We start from the raw sequence: 6573 nt of genomic DNA, 5'->3' as shown, positions 1-6573 counted from the left end.
CATTAATATAGAGTTTTGTTTTATCCATGGTAACTCTCTCAGTTGTGGCTTGCGAGATTCTTGACTGTCTTTAAATGTCTTTTCATTAATGGAGAGCTACAGTTGCATGAAAAAGTATGGAAACCCCTTGCAGAATCTGTAAAAATGTGAATAATTTTAACAAAATAAGAGAGATCATACAAAATGCATGTTTTTTATTTAGTACTGTCCTGAGTAAGAGATTTTACATAAAATATGTTTACATATAGTCCACAAGACAAACAAATAGCTGAATTTATTAAAATAACCAAGTTCAAAAGTTTGGGAATCATTGGTTCTTAATACGATGCATTAATAGCCGAGGCGTGAAAACTTTTTAACATGATGATGTCGTCCAAAATTTTATTTTGTTGAAATATCTTTTTTTTTTTAATTAATACTGCCTTTCGGAAACAACAGAAGATACCTGCATGTTTCCCGGAAGACAAATTAAGCACAATTTAGCTTGATCTTCAAGTTTTCACCCCCCCGGCTCTTAATGCATCATGTTTCCCTTTGGAGCATCAGTGAATGTTTGAACCTTTTTTAATAGTTGTGCTCAATTGTCTTCGGTGTGAAAAGATGGATCTCAAAATCATACAGTCACTGCTGGAAAGCAAAAAAAATCCTTGAAAACTGAAGAATCTGCAGGACCTGGAAGATTTTTCTGAAGAACGGAGCTCAGTTTAACTGTTTAGAACAAACAAGGGATTCATGAACAACCATCACAAAACAAACAAGAAGTTGTGGATCATCCAGGTAACCACACACAGTATTAAGAACCAATGGTTCCCAAACTTTTGAACAGGGTTATTTTAATAAATTCAGATATTTTTTGTCATGTGGACTATATGTATACCTGTTTTATGTAAAATATCTTACTCAGAACAGTACTAAATAAAAAATAACATGCATTTTGTATGATCCCTCTTATTTAGTTAACATTATTTTCATTTTCACAGATTCTGCAAGGGTTTCCCATACTTTGTCATGCAAATAAGTGACCAAGTGTAAATACCCCCCAACAGACTGTACTACACATAATGAACTGCATAATGAACAGACTGAACTGAATAATGAACAGACTGAACTGCACATAATGTGGTCTGTAGTTGGATGGTGATGGAGCAAATTGTCTTTTGAGGTTGAAGTTTTCCCAGACTTATTTAAAGATGTGAGAGACTGTGGAGAGAAAAGGGATCGTAATATTTCCCACAGTGCCTCACACCTTGCTAATGGAAGCACACTGAAATGATTTTCACAGTAAAAGGTTACCACATCAAGAGAAGCTCCCAACAGGACAAGCGCCTGTCGAGGTGAAGATGTGTGCAGACCTCACAAATGCAACCTGGGCATTGGCATGACACATGAAGAATTGCTTTTTGACCTACATAAGAGCTGCAATTCAAAGAGATTAGTCGTACTCGAATATAATTTCCCCTTAAAATTTTGCACCTATTTACCGAATGTTTATATGAGGAACTTCAAGAATAGGGCACGAATATATGGTCTTGAAACCAATTTTCCATTTTCAAGAAATTATCAGTAATTTTAATGTTTAACCATGGGCAGCACAATGGGTGGACTTCTGGGGATTCAGGCTCTTTTTTAATATAAATATATATAAACTTTTTTTTTTTTTTTTCAGATAATTTTCCCACTGTTTATTACAATATACAATATAATTTAGAGAAACAGTCTACTCAATCAGACTTAATGAAGCAACTACAGAATTTGTTAACTTTTACGTCAGAGTTGTTCTCCATCTAGATATAATAAACAAAGTGGAATATATAACATATGACCTAATATTTTCCAGTTAACTTGAGTTACTGATATCTAGTTATGTTATGCTTAGATATATATACATCAGGCTCATTTCTCAGTGTTTATTCAACATGTGATGTCAGTAAATTGATGTTTATTTAATAGCATCCACCTCATTTTTCACGTAAGAGCAGACGCGGCCATTTGTAAATTGAATGTGTCTGACTTCCATCTGCTTTGTTATTTTAAGCTGTACAAAACAGCTTGTTATTCTGTTTGATATCACAAATGGGTATTTCTTACCATATTATTTTAATGTGTTGTCGTAATTATAAATGCTCTGGTTTGTATAGCACAAATATTATTACAGTTTACTGCACTTTGTTATTCTTGTTATTTACCCATAGCGGCTAATTAATCTGAAGTCTCACATATTCACTGAAAATAGCTTCTGCATTGTAAAATAAGATGAGTAGTACATGTAATGTTTGTTCATTTAGATGTAACTTCAGAAATCATGTTGCGCCTTTCTTAAAAAGATTGAAATTGATAAAAATATATTTCTTTATGGCGAAATTGAACGGAATGTGTCCTTCTGAAACTCTGGAAGTGTTGCCAAGTCTGCTTATAAATGTTTTTTAATAATTATGCACACTTGCGCAGACATAATTTTATTTATATTTTTTTTACTCATTTAAAATTCTTAAAGGCACGATATGTACGTTTTTGCTGCTAGAGGTTACTTTTTCAAAACAAAGGTGTTGCTTGATGACGCCTTGATTTTGCGGAATCATGGGAGGTGTTGTCTTCACGTCTACAGCCGATGGAGAAGAAACGGAATGGGAATGGAGCAGAAATCACGTTCATGGATGAGATTATGTTGCTGTAGTATGAAGCAGAACAGGCCCGAATGCTGTGCGACACGTCTCGAGAGCAGCGGAACTTTTATTATGCCACAGTCACCGCTTCTGCTTGTTCCGGTCAAGCGTATGTTGGGTACATTTGTGTGTTGAAAGTTGTTATAGTGCTACACTGCATTTGCTTGGCGGCTACTATGAGACACTTGTTGCACACTGCAGTAAGGTAGATCGATATTAGGCATGGTAATACATGGTACTCACTGTAGTCAAGTCAAGTCAAATTTATTTATATAGCGCTTTTACAATTGGTAATTGTTTCAAAGCAGCTTTACATATTAGAAGCACAGAAAAAAGGGAAGTGGTTAAAAATAAGCTGTACAAACAAGCGTAGTAATATGTAACATATACAAGATGGTGCTACATTAAGCCAATGTCGGCTGACTCCCAGGGGTGGAAAAAAACCCCTAGGAGAAAAACCCAGCGTGCTAACACTGGGAAAAAAGTCCTAGGAGGGAAAAAAACCCTTGGAAGATATATATAATATATGTAAATGGATATGGAGATCAAAATCTGAATTATACATATTTATTATAGAGATTAAAAATAGATTATATATAAATATATGTAAGCGGATTAAAAATCTGAATTATAGATGCAGCCAGAACTGGATCTGTAGGCCCATTGTCTCCTGGGCTACGTTGTAGTCAGGTCCAGACACAGGTTCTCCATCTGATCTGGATACGGCCTGGATCCAGCACCCGGAAAACCTCAGGATAAGCAGAGAGACAGATATTAGCATAGATGCCATTCTTATTCTGATCTACAGGTATATGTAGTACAGGTATATCTGTAAATCAAGAAAATGAGAAACAATAAGACACTATGTTGAGCTATATAATGTGATTAGTTTTCTGTAGAAGAATGTATTAAAGTAAACAGTTGCTCACCTGTCTAATACAACACATAATATATTAAAGCGTCTTTGGTGTTTCCATGATTTCTACAAAATAAAACCGGAAACTGAGGGTAACATGGGTATGATTTCATTCATAGGCGACGCACGGACACGGTCTGTGTACCCAAATCAACAAAATATATTTTATATTTTGGATATTTTAATCTAAAAATCCTACATAATTATATTATATTTATACTTTAATTCATAATATGCATAATATGTAAGGGTTTTTCAATTCACTTTGATGGAATTTTACTATACAATTGAAAATCGTAAATCTTAAAAAAAAAATGCTTTAACAGACATACATGCAAAATTATGTAAAAATACTTGTAAACACAAATTGGTTATTGGCTTAAAGGGATAGTTCACCCAAAAATGAAAATTTGATGTCTATCTGCTTACCCCCAGGGCATCCAAGATGTAGGTGACTTTGTTTCTTCAGTAGAACACAAATTATGATTTTTAACTCCAACCATTGCGGTCTGTCAGTCAAATAATGCATTGAAATGGTAACACCATCTATAAGAGTCAAATAAACATGCACAGACAAATCCAAATCCAAAAAAACGAACAGTATTTATATCATTTTTTTACATCTAATACACCACTATGTCCAACTGCCCTCCACATCCGGTTAGTGATGTCTGATCACGCTCTGACAACGGAAGTGATGTCTCGCACTCATTGAAGCAAGGCGCGAGAGATCAGTTCCGTCATCAGAACGCATTTTTTGACCTCACTAACCGGATGCTGAACGCAGTTGGACATAGTGGTGTTTTAGAGGTAAAAAATGCTATAAATACTGTTTGGTTTCTCACATAAACCGATTGTTTCATGTCTTAGGACATTAATGTGTCGTCACGAGCCACAGGGTTTAATTTGGATTTGTCTGTGCATGTTTTTTTGACTCTTATAGATGGTGTTACCGTTTCAATGCATTATTTGACTGACAGACTGCAACGGTTGGAGTTAAAAATCATCATTTGTGTTCTGAACATAATCAATTGACAAAGAAAATGGATGCGCATCATAATATTGGATCCATGCATTAGGTCTTAAAGTGACCACAGCCTAATATATACCTGCTGCCGTCTGTCATTAATGTTAATCAAACAACAAATGACAAAAAGACTAATTATATTTAATTTATACAGTGAAGACCATGCAGTGTTATTTTACGTTTGATTATTCAATTTCTGTACCTAAATACTTACCTGAAAAAGCACTGTTTATTTAATTTGTATCTTTATTCTATTGTATTTTTCTACTGTATGCTTGTAATTTGTTTATCATCTATGCAGATGCACTCCCATACAAAATCACCCAATCATTCTAGAATGAGTTATTCTTTCCAAATAGAGCTTTTCAAGTCATCTGGTGAAATTGTTTTCATATCAAAATACATATATAGCAGAAAAACTAAATATTGCAATTCATTTTTTTCTAATATTGTGCAGCCCTAACCTAACTGCAGCTGACCCACTGGTGGATCTTCGGATGAACCAAATTATTTCTGTCTCTGTGAGTAAACTTAACCCCTCATGATTAGTGGCTCTTACATTTTATGACATGGCAGACAAGTTGTTCAGTGCGGTTCCGCTCATTCAGCACAGATTTGTCAAGAATGTAGTCCTGAAGTGCTGAACATGCACGTGTCAGTAGTTATAGAATGTGTTTGTAATACTCATAATAAGCAAAACGTTGTATGAACACAACTGTATTAAGCAATATTGCCATACATATCTAGGGTCTTGTTTATTGTGTGATACATGACAGGGGTTTAGGGATGAACATAAATGGTGCAATGCATCGAAGCATTCCATGCAAATCAACGTATTTTTGTAATCGCCATAATTGATTACACCTATGTGTCATAACAGCCCTAATTGGATCAGGAAAGGACCACAAGCTGGGACTTGAACACTGGTTGGGATAGCCTTCAAAGATGTGAACCCAAAGATGTGCACTTGCAGATCCATGATTCAGCCCTGCCCCTAACACCCTTGACAATGGCAAAACATTCTAAAGCAAACTTTATGTATGAAAACAGATTGAATTCAGCCCCATGATACATTCTAGACAGCATGTAATGTAGAGTGCCAGCATTGCCATTAGTACATCAGAGACAGAGCTGGATATTAATGGACACCATCATCATTGTATTGGCATCTCAGCACAGCCTTGATCCCCCTGAGCTTCAGATAAAATCACGCTTTGCTCAGAGCAGACCCATTGTTTTCTGGGATTATAGGGGATTACACATAGAAGCCAATGAAAGAGGAGGTTTGAGAGTGATGACCTCGCCAACAGATCAGGATGAGCCGGATATGTTGTATTCTATTCATTCCAAAGGAAGGAATTAATTAGATTAGTAATTATGAATGCAGTGAAGTTTGTGGAAAGAATGCAATCTTGAAATTTGTGGGGTCACAAGATTTCGTCATGATAATTTAACCTACTGCCATTGCCTCCTTAGATGTCTATGGGACCTAAACAGCTAAGAAGTGTAAAGGGACTTATAAAATGCTCAATTACCTAAAAACGGCAATTACAAATATAGCTGCAAGCAGCAATTACGGGGCCAAGCAAAAAGCTGCACAACAAGCCAGCCAACATGGCTGGGAGTATTAGACCAACTGCAACAGTGAGCAATTAAAGACCTATTAAGATCATTTTAGGCAAAAGAGCTGAAAAATTATATATACAGTCAATTATAAAGATTTACAGATTTACTGGTTTATCACTTTTGACCAATAGGTGGTGCTGTGACCAAATTAATGTGGTATGGTCAGAGTGAGGTAACAATGACATTCACTAAGGATATGACTCCTGTGAAAATAAGTGAACTAGATCAAAATTTATAAGCATATAAAAAAAACACTAGGTGGCGCTGATTTGAAACTTCTCAGGCTCCTTCAGGGCCTTGTGCTTTATATAGTAAATTCCGTTTTTATGAAACGGAATTTG

The sequence above is a fragment of the Megalobrama amblycephala genome, linkage group LG14, assembly GCF_018812025.1.
Source record: "Megalobrama amblycephala isolate DHTTF-2021 linkage group LG14, ASM1881202v1, whole genome shotgun sequence".
Classification (NCBI taxonomy): Eukaryota; Metazoa; Chordata; class Actinopteri; order Cypriniformes; family Xenocyprididae; genus Megalobrama; species Megalobrama amblycephala.
The sequence above is the reverse complement of the archived record's forward strand: the minus strand, read 5'-3'. Positions refer to the sequence as shown.